At 37.5% G+C, this 20,157-nt stretch overlaps 1 long non-coding RNA gene across 2 annotated transcripts; it reads left to right on the top strand.

Annotated features, from left to right (window-relative positions):
- The first annotated feature begins 831 nt into the window (after nucleotides 1-831).
- On the top strand, nucleotides 832-20,029 carry LOC134527300 (uncharacterized). Of its 2 annotated transcripts, none has more exons than XR_010074149.1 (3): nucleotides 832-1,205; nucleotides 13,335-13,480; nucleotides 19,274-20,029. It is a non-coding gene; the product is annotated as an uncharacterized LOC134527300 (long non-coding RNA). The 2 variants fall into 2 exon arrangements; XR_010074148.1 differs by lacking the exon at nucleotides 19,274-20,029 and adding an exon at nucleotides 13,593-13,879.
- The last annotated feature ends 128 nt before the right edge of the window (nucleotides 20,030-20,157 follow it).

The raw sequence follows: 20,157 nt of genomic DNA, 5'->3' as shown, positions 1-20,157 counted from the left end.
TATTATATCATCTATAGGTATGTGACTTTTTTTGTATTTAAATTACGTGGAAATAAACCTGATACTAAGATTCTGTTAATGGCATTTATAATCCTATTATGAAAACGTTGATTTTGATGATCTCTGCGACCTTTGCGAAACTCCGTGGATAGTATTTCAACTTCAAGTCAAACTCATAGCTTTTAGCTTAAATACCAGGTGGCAGCAGTGCTCAAACAGGATAAGCCTGCAATCTACCGTCATTTTATATGAACTAGTTTTAAAATATCAGATTCGACAGAATTCCGGATCGGTATGGTTCTGGAATTTCACCTAAAATATTTCGACACTTTTCCGTGTGCTATTTGTAGATGCTAATAACAAACAGAATAGTCACTACGCCGTTTCGACACAATTCCGTCATTCCTACGATTGTGCGGAATATACACTATTCCGTGTCGGTACAAATCCGGGCCACCTTTCAGAATTTATTTCGTAGACGGAATAGTCAATATTCCGTTCGATGGAAATCCGTTCTTTTACTTAGGGAATCCGGAATAGTCACTACGCCGGGTCGAAACAATTCAGTCGCCCCTTACAGAAGGCGAAAAAAGATCCATGCTCGCTTTTAGAAGCGAAGCGTCATACCGATGACGCGTCATCCCTATGACGGGCGAAAAAGAGAACCATGCTCGACCGGCTGGAATCACAATGCCACGACGGCCCCGACACGACAGGCCCGACAAGTTCAATAGCCAATGAAATACAAGGTCGCCGTGACGTCACCCCGATAAAATACGCACCCCGACGGCCCGCAAGGAATAGATTCTATTTCTAATTTCGTCGTGTCGGGCTCCCGACAGAAAAGAAAACGGCAATGGAAAGGAAACAATACAGAACTAAATTTCAAAAATATTTACCTACTTGGTAAATCTTTTTGCTGAAATTTCGTTTTACGTGTGGGTGAATTGAAAAATTTGTACCTTGCCTTAGTCTGTTTGTATAAACATAAACAGATATCATCGTGTTTATGGTTAAAGACGTTATTTTAGAATCATGAAGATTGGATTTAAGAATGGACGAGTTCAGCGAAGAACTTCTAATTAATAAAGTCCAAGCTCATGCTATTTAGTATGATATTGGTCTGAAGGACGACAGAAACCAGCCAAAAAAAGAAAAAGCATGGGCTGAGATGGCAAATAGTTTTTCGAGAGAGGAAGTTGATGGTAAGTTAACTAAAATAATATAAGAGCCTACTTTGTTTTTAGCGCATTCTATAATGCATTTTAATTGAAGCATTTAGCTTGGCACGATTTGCCGAAGGCCAAATTGAAAATCGTCGGGTTATTTTTGTCGTGGTATTGTGACCCTACGCTTTTAAATCTGTCGTGCTGAGATGCTGCACGACAGTTTATCGGGCCTGTCGTGTCGGACCCGTCGGGGCATTGTGATTCCAGCATAAGGCCGTCATAGCCGTCATAACCCCGTCATAATGCCGACTACGTGCGTAACTTTCATTTAATACTGGGAAATAATTCTTTCAAATGAGTTAAATAATATATTTTCGTGAAACTTAAGGTTTTGTCTCAATTATATTTACTCATAAATTACGTAGGCCTATGTGAGATATACGACGTATCTCAAAAAAGGTTATGTTTTTCTCTGAACAAACTTCGAAACAACTTGTTTCCGATAATAATCACGCCGCATAAATAAATAGTTTCTATGTTTCGTGTGAATGAGACACATTAATTATTTTTTTCTCGATATTTTTAACTGCACAATACTCAGTTTACCAAAATATATCATACTAAAAAAACTGCCAATCTGCCTACTTTTGTCATATCACATAGTAAAAAAAATAAAGGTCAAGACAAAATAACGTAATATTTCAACAAGATAGAAGAAAACATCACATTAGTTAATTATTCTGTATAAAAGTTAAGTGTAAAACACCTATAAGCGTGTGGTTTATTAAACTTCTAAAAACAACTAATTTTTCCTTCAGCTTCCTTATGTGTAATAAAAAAAATCACTTGTAAAAATAAAATACATGCGTTGATAAGGTTGAAAATACACAAGAATGCCGCTGATAAATACATAGTAGTCTGATGGTTATTTTAAACCTTCGTTTTATCGCATTTTAAACAGAAAGCATTTCCTCACATGATTTAGTGACTTTTAGGTTAGGCCTACTCCCCACCCTCGTTGGTGGCTAGGTTTGCTCCTGCTGTATCGCATATTGAAACGTATTTTATTCACCTAAGATTCGCTCAAGTACTTTCAGTATGATAAAATGGTAACAATGTAGGAATAATAGTGTCTCATGTAGAATTGAGGGGTTTCGTATTTATAGTTGATACGAAAATCGTAATTTGTGAGAGGAGCGGCTTGTGTGAAAAGTAAATAATTCCGTTAAAGGGTATTTTTAGTTCCTCTACTCTTCTGGTTGTTATAAACTGCACACACAATACTGTCAACTACAATTTACTTAATAAATTATATTCAGGCATTTAATTAACAACACCGACTTCGTGTTATATTGTTTCAAGCTTGAAAGATGCTAAATAAATAATATTATCAGCGTATTCATCCAGTACATATGCTACGGTACAAAATAGTGTGAATAAAACTTGCAGTGTACTAGAAAATATGCTATAAACAAGTCTAAGGATAATGTAATTAAATATATAACAGTAGTATTTTTTTTAACAGTCTTTAAGGGACCTATAGCACACCGAGTTGTTTCGGTACCTTCAAATCGGCAAATTAACTTGAACGGTGACGAAAATTACCAAATAATGATTAAATCAGGTCTAGTATTGTAATGTTTCACGTCGAGTCACAAGTGTTTTTAAATATTTTTTTTTTCATCATAATGATCTTAAATAGTAACAACTGACCATTGAAAACAAAATTAATAATAACGTGCAACACGTTTTATAAGATCGCTAAATAATATTGTCCTATTAAAAACCACAAACCTTCACAGTTTCTAATACACTCAACCTTTTTATATACTATTTAAAAATCATAAACGACTTTGCTATGTAAAATTATTTTATTATATTCTGAGACTGAGACGTGACGGGTGTTTTACTGGGCAAAAAATAGTCTGTAAAACTTATATTTACGGAAAACCAACAGGCGTACAATGAAAAATGATATAAATATTGAATATAGTTGTGGAAAACATATAATTCGATAGACACATGCCTAAGTTTATGAATGTCCACAATCTTGTTTTCGTGTAGGTAGTTTTCTATTGGCTGTAAATTGCTAGCAGATACACCAACTGCCAAATAAAACACATCCTTTCTGTAAATTCACTGCCAACCTCTGCATATTATCGATTGCCAAGCCGTCGTAGGTAAGGCGCCTTAGCGATGACGGGAGAGATATGACGATGGGATCCGTGCTCGCATTTTCACGCGGCCGTCATAACTCCTTCGTCATACCGGCGTCGCGTCGTCGCTATGACGGTGGCGAGTAAAAGAACCATGCTCGACCTGCAGGAATATTATGAATGCCTTTCGAGAACATCCTTACAATTATTTTAGATTACCTAAATAATTGATCCTTTGATAAATTGCTCATTTAGCATTGAAATTATAGCACAAAAGCTATTTAAGTCACATAAATCTTAAGTTTGTAACTAGGACAAGGTTATTGCTTCTTTATGTCTCTAAAATTGTTTTTCAAACTTCATGTGCTTTGAAATAGTTAACATAAATGCCATCATGACTAAAGGCACAAAAGTAAGCATAAGATATCACAACACAGGTAGCTAGAACAATAATCAAGATGGAGGTCAAATAATTTTCAAGCTAACTTCTAACTTCTGTGTCACAGTAAAGTGGGTTTGGGGTGGGGGTTTCCAGATCGGCGTACGTGTAGACCTTCGGTGCCACCACGTGGATGGACACGTGGACCCGGTTACCGACTCTGTCTCAAGGCAGTGACATGAACCATGTGAAACTAGGCTCAACTTTCTCCTGCGTGGGTACGCTAGAACTCACTGGCCCGCTCTCAGCGGCAAGCACACTATGTTACCGGCGAGGACGACTGCTTGTGCGGTCTTGAGGCACACCACACACCTCCATCTCTGTACTGGAAAGCTTGTGGTCGAGAATTGAGTGAAACGAGTTGAGTTAATATTAAGTTTTATTGCCACCAACATGTACGTCGTACACTAACAATGTGTACAAAAAACAGCAAGTACTGTAGTCCAGCTTTCATGCTGACCAGGACACAGCATGGACTGGCCCTGAAAGTGCAAGCTCGCCGAATAATACAAAACGCTCCGTGGAGCTTTAATTAGTTAAGTTACACAGTCTGCCACCAGGGTAGGCCTCGAAGGTTAATTTTAAAAAAGTTTAAAGTAATTATGACGGCATATGATAACGGATCAGTTGAGAGCAATAGTTGCAGTCGACGAGGTGCTGAGATGCGTCCTACCCCGCACGGCGAACGGAAGAGACTGGGGCAGGCCATGGGTGTCATGACTGAAGGAAGTGCTAAATTTACCTTTAGTTGATTGATATAACGGAACAATTAAACAAAACATATTTAAACCCTTTAAAAATAACACGTTAATTTAGACGTATTACAGTTATTTATTTATTAACTATATTATTTAAAAATATGAAGTCTCCACTGCTCAAGTTAGGGTGGGCGCCAAACGGGTTCGCACTGGGCAACTGAACACATGCATGCATGCATGCATGCATGCATGCACACACACACACACACACACACACACACACACATTGGCGGGAGGTTTGAAATAGAGGGTGTCGGTGGGAGGAGAGGGGGTCGGCAGTGGTGTGAGGTACATCGGGCTTAGGGAGGGCGTAGCCCTGGTTGAAGTCATCTATTTGCATTTTTCTCGAAAATTACAATATACAGGATTTTATATAGTTCCTACTAATTAACATCACATTTTCCTGAGATATCTTTAGTAGCATATACGTATCTAGAAAAAAAATTTAATAATTTTAGGTGTGATATATTTTAAATGTTAAATATTAATATGGATGTCATTTAAAAACAAGAATCTCACACTGTTAAGATTTAACTAGTTTATGACAAAACCTGTATCAAAATATTTTTAGGGTGTGCGATTATTTCAAAATGAGGGAGTTAGAAGAAGAAAAGGGGGAGGGGGGAGGTGGCTATTGAGAACTCTGGTGCAACTTCATCACTAAATGCAAAAGTTTGTAGTCTGTAGTACTCCTTCAGGCATGACATACAATTAGTTAATAGTTACTGCACAATTGAAAGTACATAGCCTCATACACAAACATTCAGTGTTATAAAGTTCTCATTTGAGAAACTACGTGCAGAAGCCCCAACATGTCTCTAGACAAACCTGCTTCTAAACAGTTTTCTTGCAAAATAAAAAATAGCCTGAACTTAAAGAGGCAAGAAGCAATTACAAAGGCAGAGATGCAAGTACAAAGTCAGTTATCCTACAGTTTGTTTTTAAGTATTTATTCCAAATCACCACTGGTTAAAATAAAGATGAATATTTATAAAATAATTATCTTACCCAACTGGTAATAAAAACTACCTTGAAAGAATTATATATGGAATTACAAGTAAACCACTTGATTTTATAGTTTAGATTGACAATAAATATTAATATACTGTCAAATAATCAACTTTTTTAAATAACCATTTCGAGAGAAGTACATAAGTGTGTTATTAATATTGTTACAAGTGGGAAAACAGGTTTGAAAGGATAGCCAATTAATTAAATGTAGTTTTTCTTATTAACTAATAATTACATAATTTCTTAAATTAAAACACTCTTAACATCTGTCCATAAATTACTCACAATTTCACTAAGTTCACTATTAAGTCTCACTGGAGCTTAAATTGGCAGTGGCTTTCTCTACTGTTTTTCTGTTATCGTACATCTGGTCTCAACACATGCTTCACAATACTTACTCGTTCACTGCAAACACATCATCATCCAAGATACTTCTGATCTACTTTGCACGAAGCCCATAGCTGTAGCCCACTATTGCTCGCCCTCCTCATTTCACTGCCCCCGCAGACTATCCTCTCCGTTTATACACCTCTCAGCCCCACCCTGGAAGGATCTCGGAGCCATTCGAAGTATCACATCACTAGTCAAATAGTTAACAGCCTGCAGCATCTTATATATGCAGTATATCCTGACCTTGAAAAACTACTTGATAGAGACTTTCATTGGTTGTGTTAAGGGCAATAGCGTTGACTAGGAATAACTCTGTCATATGATTCTACAAAAATTTACCGGCCAAATCAAAAATTACAAGTCGGTTGTCACAGTTTGCAATGTCGAGAATGTACGTCACTATCCACAAGGATTTGTTAACTCACTGAATCCATCTGGCATGCCACCTCACGAACTAATATTAAAAATCGGTACGCTGATCATACTCTTAAGAAATTTAAGCCCACCTAATATGTGCAATGGCACAAGGCTACTAATAAAAGACGTAAAAGACAACTTAATCCTCACGGGCCCAGCAGCTGGCCAATTGGCGCACATCCCGAGGAATACAATGATTCCCACGGATTTGTAGATATGTTTCAAACTGCTTCAGTTTTCCGTAAAAACTTCACTTGCGCTGACCAATAATAAGTCTCAGGTACAAACATTCTCTTTGATTGCCATTGATTTATAAAAAGAGTGTTTCTCCAATGGGCAATTATACATTGGTTTATCACAAGTTGGAACTCCAGAAAACCAATATATTTTGCTACCACAACATAAAACAACAGCTAACATTGTGTACAGAGAATAACTAAACAAATAATTACTTTTTAATAAAAATAAACATTAAATTGTTAAATACACTGTTTGTTGTGGAAGGTTATAGGGGAATATGTAGATCTAATTTAATTCAAATTTAACGTGATTAACACTGCAGGGCTCTGCTAGTAAAAAAATAAGTAGGGGTACGAGTATATTTTGAATTGCGATAAAATCAGAATATCACTGAAAATAATGTCAATACGCCATATATAAAATAATGCTTATTAAATTCCCTACAAAATTATATAATCACAATTATCTCAACATGTTACAATCTGCAAGAAATGAGAAATCAGCTGACGAAAATGGAAAATTTGATGAACAATTTGTAGAGCATTGCGTTTACTTCAAGAATATGTACACTTTTGCTAATTTATCTTCGAGCAGTCAAAATTTAGAGAGATTTGAAATTTCGGTGTCTATTTTGAGATTCTGCTACTAAACTCCTCAAAAATTTTAATTCAGATTTCAAGGGCTTAAATTTCTGTACAAATTATTTGTTTGTGTAAAAAAAAGTATTTATTACCCATATAACTAATAAAATGTATATATACATGAAAGTAGAACCATATACTGGTATGTATGTATATATAAGTACATTTTTCTACCAGTGGGGTGCAATACAGGTAATAAGTTAGTGTCAAACACTATACCTAACATGCTTTGTATGTGTCAGCAGCATGTAAAATGGGTAATGTGGACAACAAGGGTTCCACCTGATATGTCCCCAATTAGCGGTATCCAGTGTAAATGCATATTGAAACCTATTTATCAAGATACAAGACCTTCCGTTAAAAAGTGATCTAGTAATGAGAGGTCGAGAGAAATAAGAATAACCCAAACACAAACGATATTAGGATTGTTTTTATTGACAAAATACTTCAAGTATTTACAATGCAAAAGTTAAAAAAAAAAGTGTGCATGGAGTCCACACACGACAGAAGTGAAACTTCTTGCTTATTAGGTATAGATAGAGATAAATTATTAGTACATATTTTTTTTTATAGAACAAGAGATAATAACTGAGAAAAGTAAGGATGCGGGTATGATTTAAAATCAAATAACTTTTTTCCTCAATGAATAAATAAATTGTAGCTTCTTTAAATAAAAAATGTAACAACATTTTTTTCTCATACATTTAAAACAAACTTGTACAATTAAAATTGATTTTAAATAATTCTTATACTTGAGCTTGCTGATAATTAGGTAGTTTATGCAGCCTAACTAATCGTCCATATGGACGTGTGTAGTCTGAGGTAGGTATCTGGCATGTGAAAGTGACAGCATGTCATACGAACCGGACCTGGCTCAGTGCCATTTGTTGAGCCACAGTTGTCCACAGCTATACGCTGATCAAGAAATATTCACGCCTCTTAGTTGAAAGTAACATATTTACACACTTGTGAGCTAACTATATAGTACAGTGTGTGATTTAGTTAATCAAATAATAATTTGTGACAAATAATTACCCATGACAAAATAAAGCATAAAAAGCATTATATCAACAGAAATATTTAGTTACACAGCTAAAACAATACTCACATAACACTGTTTAGCAATAATAATTTACATAAGTAGTTAAATTATTAATATATACATTAAACAACAATATTTTTTTTAATATGGCCTGCGGCACTGTGCAAAACAATAAGTTACAACCCCATTGCATACCTGCCAACCTATGAAAATCTGAATTAGGAAGATTATTAAACACAAATAAAATTACCAATTTCGACAAAAAAAATTACATATATGGCTACAATGCAGACTTGTACTGCTAAAATACAACTAAATTACACAAATCACCCACTATCAAATAAGCTATAGCTACATTAAAAAATATTTGTGTGTTGTTACATTTTGACTGTGATACTTGAAGATCAGCACAATATTTCACACAAGAATACAACTCACAGAATCTATCTTGGCTTCCGATAATAATTTTGCCAGAAAACTAGTATCGTTGCTACCATCAGTTGCGACTGAAAACAGCCAACTTTTTAAGTACTGCACTACTCCGGATTTTGCATCCGAAGCCATCTCTTTCATAATAGCAGAAGTTTTGGTACGCCCATATCCATATTTCTTGGCAATTTCCGAGTCTGGGAACATTTTTTTGACAAGCGCACCTGCATGATCTGCGGCCGCTAGAGGAATGTTATACTCTATCAAAAACGAAGTAAATAAACACTCAGATCGCGTAATGTCTAGATCTGCACCCCCAGATTTAACAAAGAACCTTGAAAGTTTGTGATTATCTTCTTGGCATTTTACGTTGGATAAACGCTTCGCACTTTTGATGTTCACGCTGATGTCACTTTTACCACCATGCGATATGTTGATGTCGCATCTGCATATCTTACAAAATCCAAACCTTTCCCCTTTGTCAGAATTTAAAATGCATGGAAACTCTGCACTATATGTATCACGGAATGTCTGGTAATAATATTGTTTTTTCGTACTCATCTTTGAAAACATAATGCAGAAAGTTTGTGCTTCATAACCTGTCACAAACGCCTAAACGAGGCAACGGCAATAGCCCGTAACAAAGTAAACAAATTCGTAAACAGTTGTTTCACGTTGCACTCGTTGACCACAAAGTATTTTGCCAGTTTAAATGTATTTGAAATTAAAATTTTAATACGTAATAGCAGCTCGTAAATTATAAATCAAAATCACATATCTTAAATAACCGTCAAACAAGCGACGACGTACTCTCTGTAGAACTGTGTAATCGAGAGAAAAAACAATCAATAGTCATGAGCACAACACGCGATACATCGATCGACATGAATGTTGAATCGATTTGGAAGACACCGACTTTTTTTTACCGCGAAGCTATTTTAATTACAAAAATAGGAAGAATTCAGACAATTTCGGAAAATCGTAAAGAGCAGTTATAATTCGGAAGACTTCCGGAAAAATCGTAAAGGTTGGCAGGTATGCCATTGTGTTGCCCTCTGCCCAAATAATCCCTAAAAGCAGTGGCGTAGTGTATGGGGGGGGTTTAGAAGCATGGTCCCCCCCCCCTAATAAAGCGAGGGGTCTGGGGGTCCACCCCCGGAAATAATTTGGATAAGGTGTAAAATGGTGCTATTTTAGCAGTTTTCGGTACTTAACTTTAAATATTGTAATGGTAAAAATATTATTAATTTTTTAATAAAAAAATTGTTTGAGTGATGAAGTAAGAAATTAAAGATATTTTTATCAATCCAAGTGCCTTGTTTACGTCCACTCAAAATCATAAATCATGCTCGAAGCTCGACAATACAAAAAAAAAAAAGGAATAAAAAGGGTTGGGTTTCGGCAGAACTGATCTATTCCTGGAAACAATTAGCTTTAACTTGAAGAGTTACATGACACCATGTCGTCTCAATTCTATACACACACAGCGATCATTACACTTTTGGAAGCCCAGTCAACACCTGCTTATAATTACCGTGCTGGTTAAATACAATAGGTGTAAGATATTTGAAAGCTGGGGACCCGTCACGGCGTCACAACCTTATAGCTTCTGCTCTCGACAGGGGTAGGGGAAGGGAAGGAGAATCGGTAGGGCTCGCTTACTCTTCCCCTCCAGTGCAGTGGCCGGTGATAGCAGTAAGACACCCAGGCTTTTAGCTAACATGCTTTCAGTTAAGAAAAAATACTTGGGGCTAAGGGGGGGGGGGGGTTAGAACCCCTAACCCCCCCCCCCCCCCTGGCTACGCCCCTGCCTAAAAGTAGAGGTGGTGTCAGGCACAGGTAGGTATCTACCGCAACGACCTACAGCATTGTATGGTTAAATCTGAGCCCTACGCCACCACGTGGAGCCCGCTCAAGGCTGCTCCAGAGATCACCAAACATGCCAAAAACTCCAGAGTGGTGATAGCTTGACGCGCCACACCCAAAAAACCACCGTCCTAATGCAAGTGCGCAAGATGGTAAAAGTGCAAGTGTACAAGTGCATAAGTGAGCAAGTTAGCCAGAGCACAAGTATGCAAGTGTGCAAGTATGCTATGTCATGTCTACCTTTCCCTGCCGTCTCCTCTACCGGTTCCCCCACCACAGACATATCTATTCCCCTCCTCTCCCAGTTTCCTCACCACATACATAGCTATTTCCCCTCATGCAATCAAAATTTTCGTTAAAACTCGAAAATTATTGCCCCTCAGCAAAAAAGTTTCATTTCAAAAATAAATAAAAAAATTTCACAACCTAATTTTTGTTCCCCTTCCATCCTCTCAAACATTTCAAGTTGTTGATACTCCTCATCGTCCAACTCTTCCAACTCGGTTTGAACAGGAGCACTGTTAGTGCAAATGCCGCAGCAATGGCCACAGACAAGTGACCAGTGGATACAAGATGGAGTTGAGCAGCTGTCAGGTGCATAGGGGCCTTGGTCTTAATAGGAATCAGATTATCCCCTGTCTTCTTTTGTCCAACACTCATGTTCAAGTTACAGGGATTCATTTACAATTCCACTTTGTACCTGTAGAAACACTCTGCACGAGTGATGTAAAGCAGCATTTTCAGCATTGAAGACAAGTTTGCTTTCATCTTGGCTGACCATTTGAAAAAGCACATTTAGGTACCTGAGAATGGAACAGAATAGAAAAGAACATTTATTTATCAAACAACTTGCTTCAACGCAGTTAGTACATGCAAAACAAAATGAAATATCCCTATGATTATTGAGGTCATGCTCATGGGGTGGGGCCTGATACATCAATAGGAACATTTGTTCCCGAGCTTCAGCAATGTCTCCTGGTGTGGATGCGAAGTCGTAAAATACTTCAGCGATGTTTTTGGTTTCGCTAGGATACCGCTGGAAACATTTGACCATGGCTGCTTTACTTTTCCCATAAATCGCAGAAGAGGTATCACATCCAGTGAAGCCATGGATAAAGAGAATGTACTGGCTGAATGGCAAGGCCTGAGGTTGTTAGGAGGAATACAGCTTGTCTTCTGTGTTGCCTCATCCAGGCTTCATGAAAAACACATTCGTGTCTCGTGGTGTGAGTGCCACAAGTAAGACGAGTAGGTCTACGTCCTCGACAACTACCATCACTGTTGAATGAGAGTTATTTTATAATTCACACCTGATAATATTGTTGTCAGTGTCTCCTTTGGCTATGGTGAACTGTATACCTATTGCAACCAGGCCTGCGCTAACATACTGATCAGCTTGGTTTTGTTCCTTTTGTTGGAAAGGAAGTTTTCCTGCTGAACATTAGCCATCATGCTCTCATCATTGATGTTTTACTTGATGCTCTCTGATGCTGTTTGACTCTTTTCAAGGAATTTGAGTCTTGGTACTCATCAAAAACTACAGTAGAGTTGTAGTCATAATGGCTGATGACGTAAGATACATATTGATTACAGATGGATACAAACTTGGTGTTGTTGTTCCACTTTTTTAAGGAGGAAGCCACCATCAATTTCTGTGAAACTGTTCTTCAGGTTGACTATTTGATTTCCTGAAGAAAAGGCATCGTAGAGAGTTGACTTTTTCAGTTTCTTTATTATACCTTCGTCGAACAGCCATGGGGTATGGGGATAACCCACACTTCAACATTCCCTTAAGTTTTCTTGGTAATCATTAAAGGCTCGACCACCACTACTTTGCTGTCCAGTTTGACAGTGTTGCTCACAGCAGGCAACTGGACAACAATGTTCTTCTTACATTGCTTAATTTCTACAAAGTTCATTCCAACAAAAGTTCCCATTGTACGGGTTCCGATTTCCACTGCTCGGTAACAGTTCATGTTGACGGTTCCTATTACTCCGGTTGAAAGGGACATCAAATAATCACATACAGAAAAGTAGGGTGATCAGCCAACCACTGTGCAAGCTTCCTTCTGTCTTGGTCATCTCTGCTTATCTGTGAAGCTCGAAAGTTGACACGCTGTTCCCACTAACAGAATGGATGCTGGCAAACTGCTCTAAAAAAGAACTTATGGCTGTAGCTGTGTGTGCCTCTCTAACCCATTTCATCAACACAGAATCACTAATGCATCTCCCTCTTGTTTTTAAGTCACACATCAATGACACTTCAATTACCATATCAGACCACACTTCAGCCATTGGTGTACCAGGTATATTGAAAGTGAAATAGTCTTGATCTACGAAATCCTCTTTAACATGAGAGTGGCGAGTTGTTAGTACTAGCATGTCCTGAACATAGAGATGTCAACACTTCGCATAATGAAAATGCCAGTGTAGCATTGCAGACCCTTCCCTCCACAGCATTTCAGAGCATTTTTAAGAAAGACTATTTCTCCAGCAAGGCAGGATGATCAGTTGATTATGTGGTTCAAGATCATGGTGACTTAATTTTTCATACTTGTAGTTTAGCAATAGTAAAATATTCTGGTAATTAATGGTGATATTTAATTATTTCATTTAGAAAAACCTCTTAACTATATTTTTACTGCTATTCATTTTGCTGGCTACATTTTTATATAGATAAATATTATTTTCAATAGTTGTTTGTAATTAAATATTGTTTTAATAATTATAATTGTAGGTATGTGGTTCATAATGTGTTGATGTTTTTATAACATAGGACAGCAGTGTCTGTGAAAGAAAGAAAAATGTGTGCTACGCCAAAGTGACGAAATGACAATTTATTGCTTCATGTATTAGAGAGAGACAGAGATGTTCGCCAGAATCATGGGAAGGCTCTCTGACCGGAGAATCACCGAATAATAGGTAAGAAAAATATGTGTAGCCAATACGAAGGCAGGTTTTCTCTGGAAATCCCAGTTTTTACTGTTCTGTATGTTTTTGTACTGTGCTTTGTCTCATCAGTCAATGTTTGCAGGCTGGGCCAAGATGCAGTGCCACCTCAGCGGCTGAGCAATATGTATTTTCGGTTATGAGAAGAATAAAAAGTCTATGTTCATTTCAATTCTTTTATTTTGAGAATCACTAATACCAGTCTTTGACTAATAGGATCATTAACAAACTTAATGCCCAACTACCTGCAACTTCCAATGAAATATTTTTTTAAGTGTTTATGTATGCGCAATAAATAATCGTCGTCTTAGCTGGTGACTTGTTACAAAAGTAACTAGTAAAATAAACAGAGCATTTATTTTAATCATTCAAAGTATCCTACTCTCCAGTAAATTGTTATATTATTTTCTGTGGCGAGTAAACAATGTAAATATAGTGCTAGGCACCTTTATTCTAAATAGCAGTATATCATGTGCCAGTAATGTTATGTTAAAATATTATGATTGTGGCCCATCAACTAAGAAGGTAATGTTTCTATGTTAAACTATTATGATACAGTGAAACCCCGTATTTACGTTAACGGTATTTACGTTTTCCCGTTATTTACCTCCTTTGTTTTTGGCCCAATTTATTTTCCATAAGGCGGTATATGTCGTTTTCACGCTTGTTACGTCGGAAAAGTTTCTTCATTCCCGTTATTAACGTCTCTTTCAGTGTTTACAAACGTGGAAACATGGCCGCCATAGAAGAAAGATACATCAAAAGCTGCGTATGTGAATGCGTTCGCGTCGTGAACAGTGCAAGTAACCTTGCACTATTCACAATACTTCTATTTCCACAGCTTTCCGCTACGAGCGCTGATAGTATCATTGGCTTTAGCGGTAAATGTATTTGACACATCTTTAACTCTTTGTCGTTATTAATATCTGTGAGAAAATGGAGAAAGTGAAGCAACGAAAAACTATAACCGTTGCCGATAAAATTAAAATAATTGCCAAATTCGATGAATATGTTGGATCACGTGTGGACCTTGCGAAAGAACTTTCAATCCCTGTGAGTACTCTTAACACCATCATCAAAAGCCGAGAAACCATCACTGCAAATGCCGCGCAATGTGGGCCAAGTGCTAAAAAACGTAAATATGTGAAGGACTCGAAATTCAAACAGCTGGAAGATATTCTTCTTGAGTGGTTTTCTGGTGCACGTGCCGCAAATTTACCAATAAATGGTACAATACTGAGAGAAAAAGCACGTGTTATTGCCTCTAGGCTGGGAATTCAAGATTTCTCAGCTTCCAATGGATGGATTGATCGGTTTAAGCAGCGTCACAATATTGTTTACAAGGTGGTTTGTGGCGAAAGCAAAAGTGTGGATGTGGAGACTGTGGAACATTGGAAGGAAAAGCTACAGGAAAAAATTGCTGGGTTCGACCCGAAAAATGTTTTCAATGCTGACGAAACAGGGTTGTTTTTCAATGTTCTACCAGACAAAACCTTTAGTTTTAAAGGGGAAACGTGTCACGGAGGTAAGCTCAGCAAGCAACGGATTACTGTGTTATTGCTTACCAATGCAGATGGAAGTGAAAAGTTCCCCCTTTATGTCATTGGCAAAGTGAGGAAACCTCGGTGTTTTAAAAACATCAAGTCACTCCCAACAAAGTACGAAGCAAACACCAAAGCCTGGATGACCAATGCTTTGTTTCAGAGCCAGTTGCATGCATTTGATTCAAAAATGGCTTTGCAAAATAGGAAAGTTATTCTTTTCGTAGATCAGTGCTCTGCTCACAAAGCAACCATCCAGCTTCGCAACACTGATATTGTCTTCTTCCCAGCAAACTGCACGAGTGAGCTACAGCCTCTTGACTTGGGTATCATTCAGGCATTCAAGTTTTTGTACCGCAGATACTTAGTTTCAAGGGCAGTAACAATGCTTGATGTTGGAAAAGACCCTTCTTTGATGAAGATAAATCTGCTGACTGCATTGCATTTTAGTGCAAGAGCCTGGAAAGAAGTGAAAACATCAACAATTCAAAACTGCTTTGCAAAAGCTGGATTTGTGTTCCCAGAAAAGGCTTACACTCTCAGTGAAGATGATTACAGTGACATTGAAGATGTTGAAGGACATGAGAGGGTGTTGCAGGAGAAATTATTTCAAGATTACGTGGATGTGGACAGTCAGGTGATCACTTCGGAAGTGCAATGTATAGAAGATATTGTAGAAAGCCATGTCAGTACTTCTCAACAGGATACTGACGAAGATGATGATGATGATGAAGAAGTGACAACACCCACGAGTAAAGATGCTCTTGCTGCTCTTCAAACTCTGCGAGACTACATTGGAGTATCTGCTGGTGAAAACTGTGATGGTGTTTTTGATAATTTTTATACTTTAGAGAAGCAGATCATGTGCATGAACACTCAAAGATGCAAGCAAACCAAGATTTCTGATTATTTTACAAAGAAATAGACCTAAGTTAGGCTTGAAAGTTTTTGCACATAAGCCTACAAAACATATTTATGGTAACATTTTATCATGGCACACATTGCTTCAATGTTGTATTCTCACAATTTTATAAGTTATATGTTGTAAATTTATTTTTTGTTTACATAGGCCTAATGAAGGATTTTTTTTAAAGATATTTCATTCACTGTGTCTTTTTTTGATGTCTCTGACTACTGAAGTAAAAGGAGTGCATTAAACCAGGTATGTTACATTTTAAAAATATGTTTCCCTCAATTTACACTTTCCTGGTATTTACACTTTTTGTCTCTGTTCCCCTGAAAAGTGTAAATAAGGGGTTTCACTGTAGTGATAAATGTTAATTGCATGTATATATTTGTTGTCAAGGTACGGCGCAACTCAGGAGCAACCTGTATCATCGGAAGCTCTACAGTACACCAATCCCTCACTTAGCACGACTAATTCGTTCTTAAAAATGTTCGTGTTAATCGAAATCGCGTATTCTGAAGCATTAGTTCCCATAAATATAAGGCTAAATTATTTAATGTGTTCCAAGATGTGTAGGGAAGTAATCTTTACATAATATAAATGCGTAGAATAATACTTGAAAATGCATATGTCATATCATTTATCTTTTTAAGCCTACCACCGAATACATTAGATAAAGAAAACATGGCACAGTGTAACGGGAGATAAGTGGTAACATATTTACCGTCAGTCAGCAGGTTGGCTTGCCCGCCCAGGCGTGACGTTCAACACGCGCGTGCGTCTGTCTGCCTGCTGTTGCAAGCAGCTGGATCCTTTGTTATTACGTTTAAAACTTAACAAAATTAAAACACTTTTATGAAATTAAGAACCGGTTTTATATAACTTTAAAACACACAGCCATATGTAAACATTTAATTTGTTACAAAACCTCCTCTTATAAAAGCGGCTATGTAAACAAATAAGTTAAAAGATAAACAGATTTAGATTTTCCCTAGAGCACAAACATAACATTAAAATACGGGTACACTCCCTATTTAACACGGTTGTCGGGGGACATAACTTTTACCCGCGTTGTTGCATAACCGCGATGTTTCGATGTGACCAAGGTCAAAAGGCATAAAACCCCGCCTGTGTTCTAATAGGTCGGCAAGCACGCACAGTATAGACGGCCCACCATTGTGCGGACTTTGCATCCGCAGTTTTCACTAAACGCGGGTGAAAAAATAAAAATAATAAATTTTAAAGATAAATATTAAATGTTGAATTGTTTTTATTTTTCCGTGTGCCGCGCACAGTTTGTCGCACGGCCTACGAGTGCGCCAAACGCCGCCAAACACACGTGCGGCACACAAGCTGCTGCCAGTCTCGTGGTGTCAGCCACAGTATCTGCTTCGTCAGTGTCCATAACAAGTAAGTGCAGTGTGTGCGGTTACACACGATTCTGTGGTCGAAGTCTTCTAAAAAGAAAGGCCGTAGTGATACTTCAAACCGAATATGAATCGCAAAGTACCGAGTTTGATTGACAAAATAAAAATTCTATATTTACTTACAGATAGCTTGTCTTTTGCAGAAGTAGGCCGCAGATACAGGAAAAAACGATTCTAGCATTCGTACAATAAAAAATAAAGAATCGTCAATCGTGTCAAGTGGTTAAACTTTATTATCCATGCTTACAGTAAATTATAAATGGTCACGTGTGGGAAACAAAAATTGTGCCAATTTAATTTTAGCGCAATCAGTGACGCCGTATTAAAAACCGTGTTAAACTATTTCTTTACTTATTTCACCAAACGCTGTGTCGAGTTGCTGAGTGTGTGTGGCTCGGATCGGCAAGTGTTATATTCCCCAGCCTCTGGTTAAAGGTCGGGAGACCGTTACACATAAACATTTCCGGGACTTGTTTACTACCTCACGGCAAAAGTGGTACAGTATGGTTCACGTAAGTATTGGACCACTGGGAATTCCTGGGCAAAGTTAAAAAATACGCTAGCTCATTTACTTTACTATTTAATGTTAAAACATTATACCAAAGTAAAAAGATGAACGTGTATAATACAATGAATTACCCAATAATATTACGTCTGTAGGTTTAAGTTGTAACAAAACATTTATATACAGATGTCCAGTAAAGTACCAATTAAGATTCTGGAGTGGAATTTTAAACACCGGACTACCTGATTTTGCCTTGTACGCAGGAACGCTGCTCAGTCAAGTGACTCATGCTCTGCCTGTGTGCTGCGTGAACACATTCCCTCCCCCACTCCCCCTCTTCATGTTTCTGCCCGCTCTAATCTCTACCTCTCTCCATATTCTCGGCTCGCCTCTCCCCTCCCAGCGCTTGCCGACAACCAAGCCTATCCAACATCAATCCCTAGCCGAGTCACGCTGGATAATGTCGCTGGACGGTGGGCTTTATCAGGTCCCCGTTCCGATGCTTCATTTGCGAGATAAAGCGACGTTAAGAACTAGTGTTTCAGAAAATATCACTGGGCTGGATTGGACCATAATTTGAAAACCCTACAAGATAGAGGAATAATGTACGGTGATATCTTGTTTAGAATTTTACTGCGGACATTTTCTACGCCTAGGCTTTTTTCTGCCCGATGCTTAGTTTGTTAGTTACAACGCAAAATTATCCTAATCGGCTGTCAACCATTTATTCCATTATTATTATTCATTTCTGACTGGGGGACATGGTTTGACCCGCGATATACCCGATTCCGCGATCAATCGGGGCGCGATATACCGGGAGTTTACTGTATGTACAATATGTACATATACAAAACATAAAAGTTAGTTTAATATTTTCTGGGGTGAAATTAACACTATCATCTTGCTTTTTTTTAAAAAACGTGTCCAATTTCATCTGCTTTGGTTTCTGTACGGTACGGCCTGGTCAGCAGCCGGGCATCAACGGTAGGGCCTGGTCTGCGGCCGGGCATCAACAGTACGGCCCGGTGTTTGTTTATCTGCGTGCGCATCTCTTTCCTCTCGCATTCCAAACCACTCTTCCCCCCTCGAATTCCATACCTGACGTCGCGTCGTTTCCGAGATTTTTTTTAGCCTGTGGCGATTTCGTGCTAACTGAAATTTACAGACGTGCTATTCGAGACTAGGGCAGTAAAATTTACATCGTGCTAACTGAATTCGCATTAATTGAAGACGTGCTATGCGAGGGATTGGTGTATATTGAGAGTCATATGTGTAATTTTGTTGTATTACTAATTTTTTTGAAAATGAATGATTGCGTCTTGTGGAATGAGTTTTGCTGCTAATCACCCCCTTCTGCTTCTGAAGTTCTTGTTGGCCTGTTCACAGTTTACCATCAATGAAATGATGTCATTTTTGCCCACAAGATCATAGTTAATGTTTTCGATACCAATGGCAAGGTATGTGTTTGGAAAAACAGAAATTTACAGTGTCAGAGAATATTCAGAGTTAAAGTAATGGCAAGAATCAATGGCACTATAAAGAAAGAAGACTATATCTATATTCTAAAAGAAAATCTGCTTCAATGTGGAGATAAATGGTCATCAGAGATATTTTAAGGTTTTTCAAGACAATGACCAAATGCACAAATCTTTCACTGTGTAAAATTACCTGTTGTGCAACTGACGCAAAGTAAATAAAACTCCTCCCACGGCTCAGACCACAACTAGTGGGAAATCTGTGGTTTAAATTGTAAATAACAATTAAAAATTAATGAATCGATTTTCAGGTTGATGACACCAGACAAATCATTTCAAACATAGCAAAATGGTTTTTAGAGAGGTCATACCAAGAAGGGAATTGCTACAAAGTACTAGTATGGTACTTATTCTAAGAAAGTGTTTTTTATTTGGGTATTTGAGTGGTTGAATTTAGTGCTACTCATAAAACAAATTTTTTTTGTTAACATTCAAGAAGAGTCCTTTGTTAAGCATTATGCATAGAAAGATATACAGTATTTTATTTTAAGTATAATGTTTTGTTTGTAACTGGCACAATTTATTAAACCATATAAACTATTCACGTATTTATTTATTTCTGACATGCCCAATAACCATTTAGAAAAACTTTTATAGTAGGCCCAACAAATATACAAATAGACATATATATATATATATATGTACATACACACAAGGATAAACAAGGATGACAGAAATTCAAATACAATCAAAGGGATCACAACTAAATAAATAATAACATGAACAAAACAGAAC

This window comes from Bacillus rossius, chromosome 1, assembly GCF_032445375.1.
Source record: "Bacillus rossius redtenbacheri isolate Brsri chromosome 1, Brsri_v3, whole genome shotgun sequence".
Classification (NCBI taxonomy): Eukaryota; Metazoa; Arthropoda; class Insecta; order Phasmatodea; family Bacillidae; genus Bacillus; species Bacillus rossius.
Note: the sequence above shows the minus strand (reverse complement) of the source record. Positions and strands in the feature narration are given on the sequence as shown.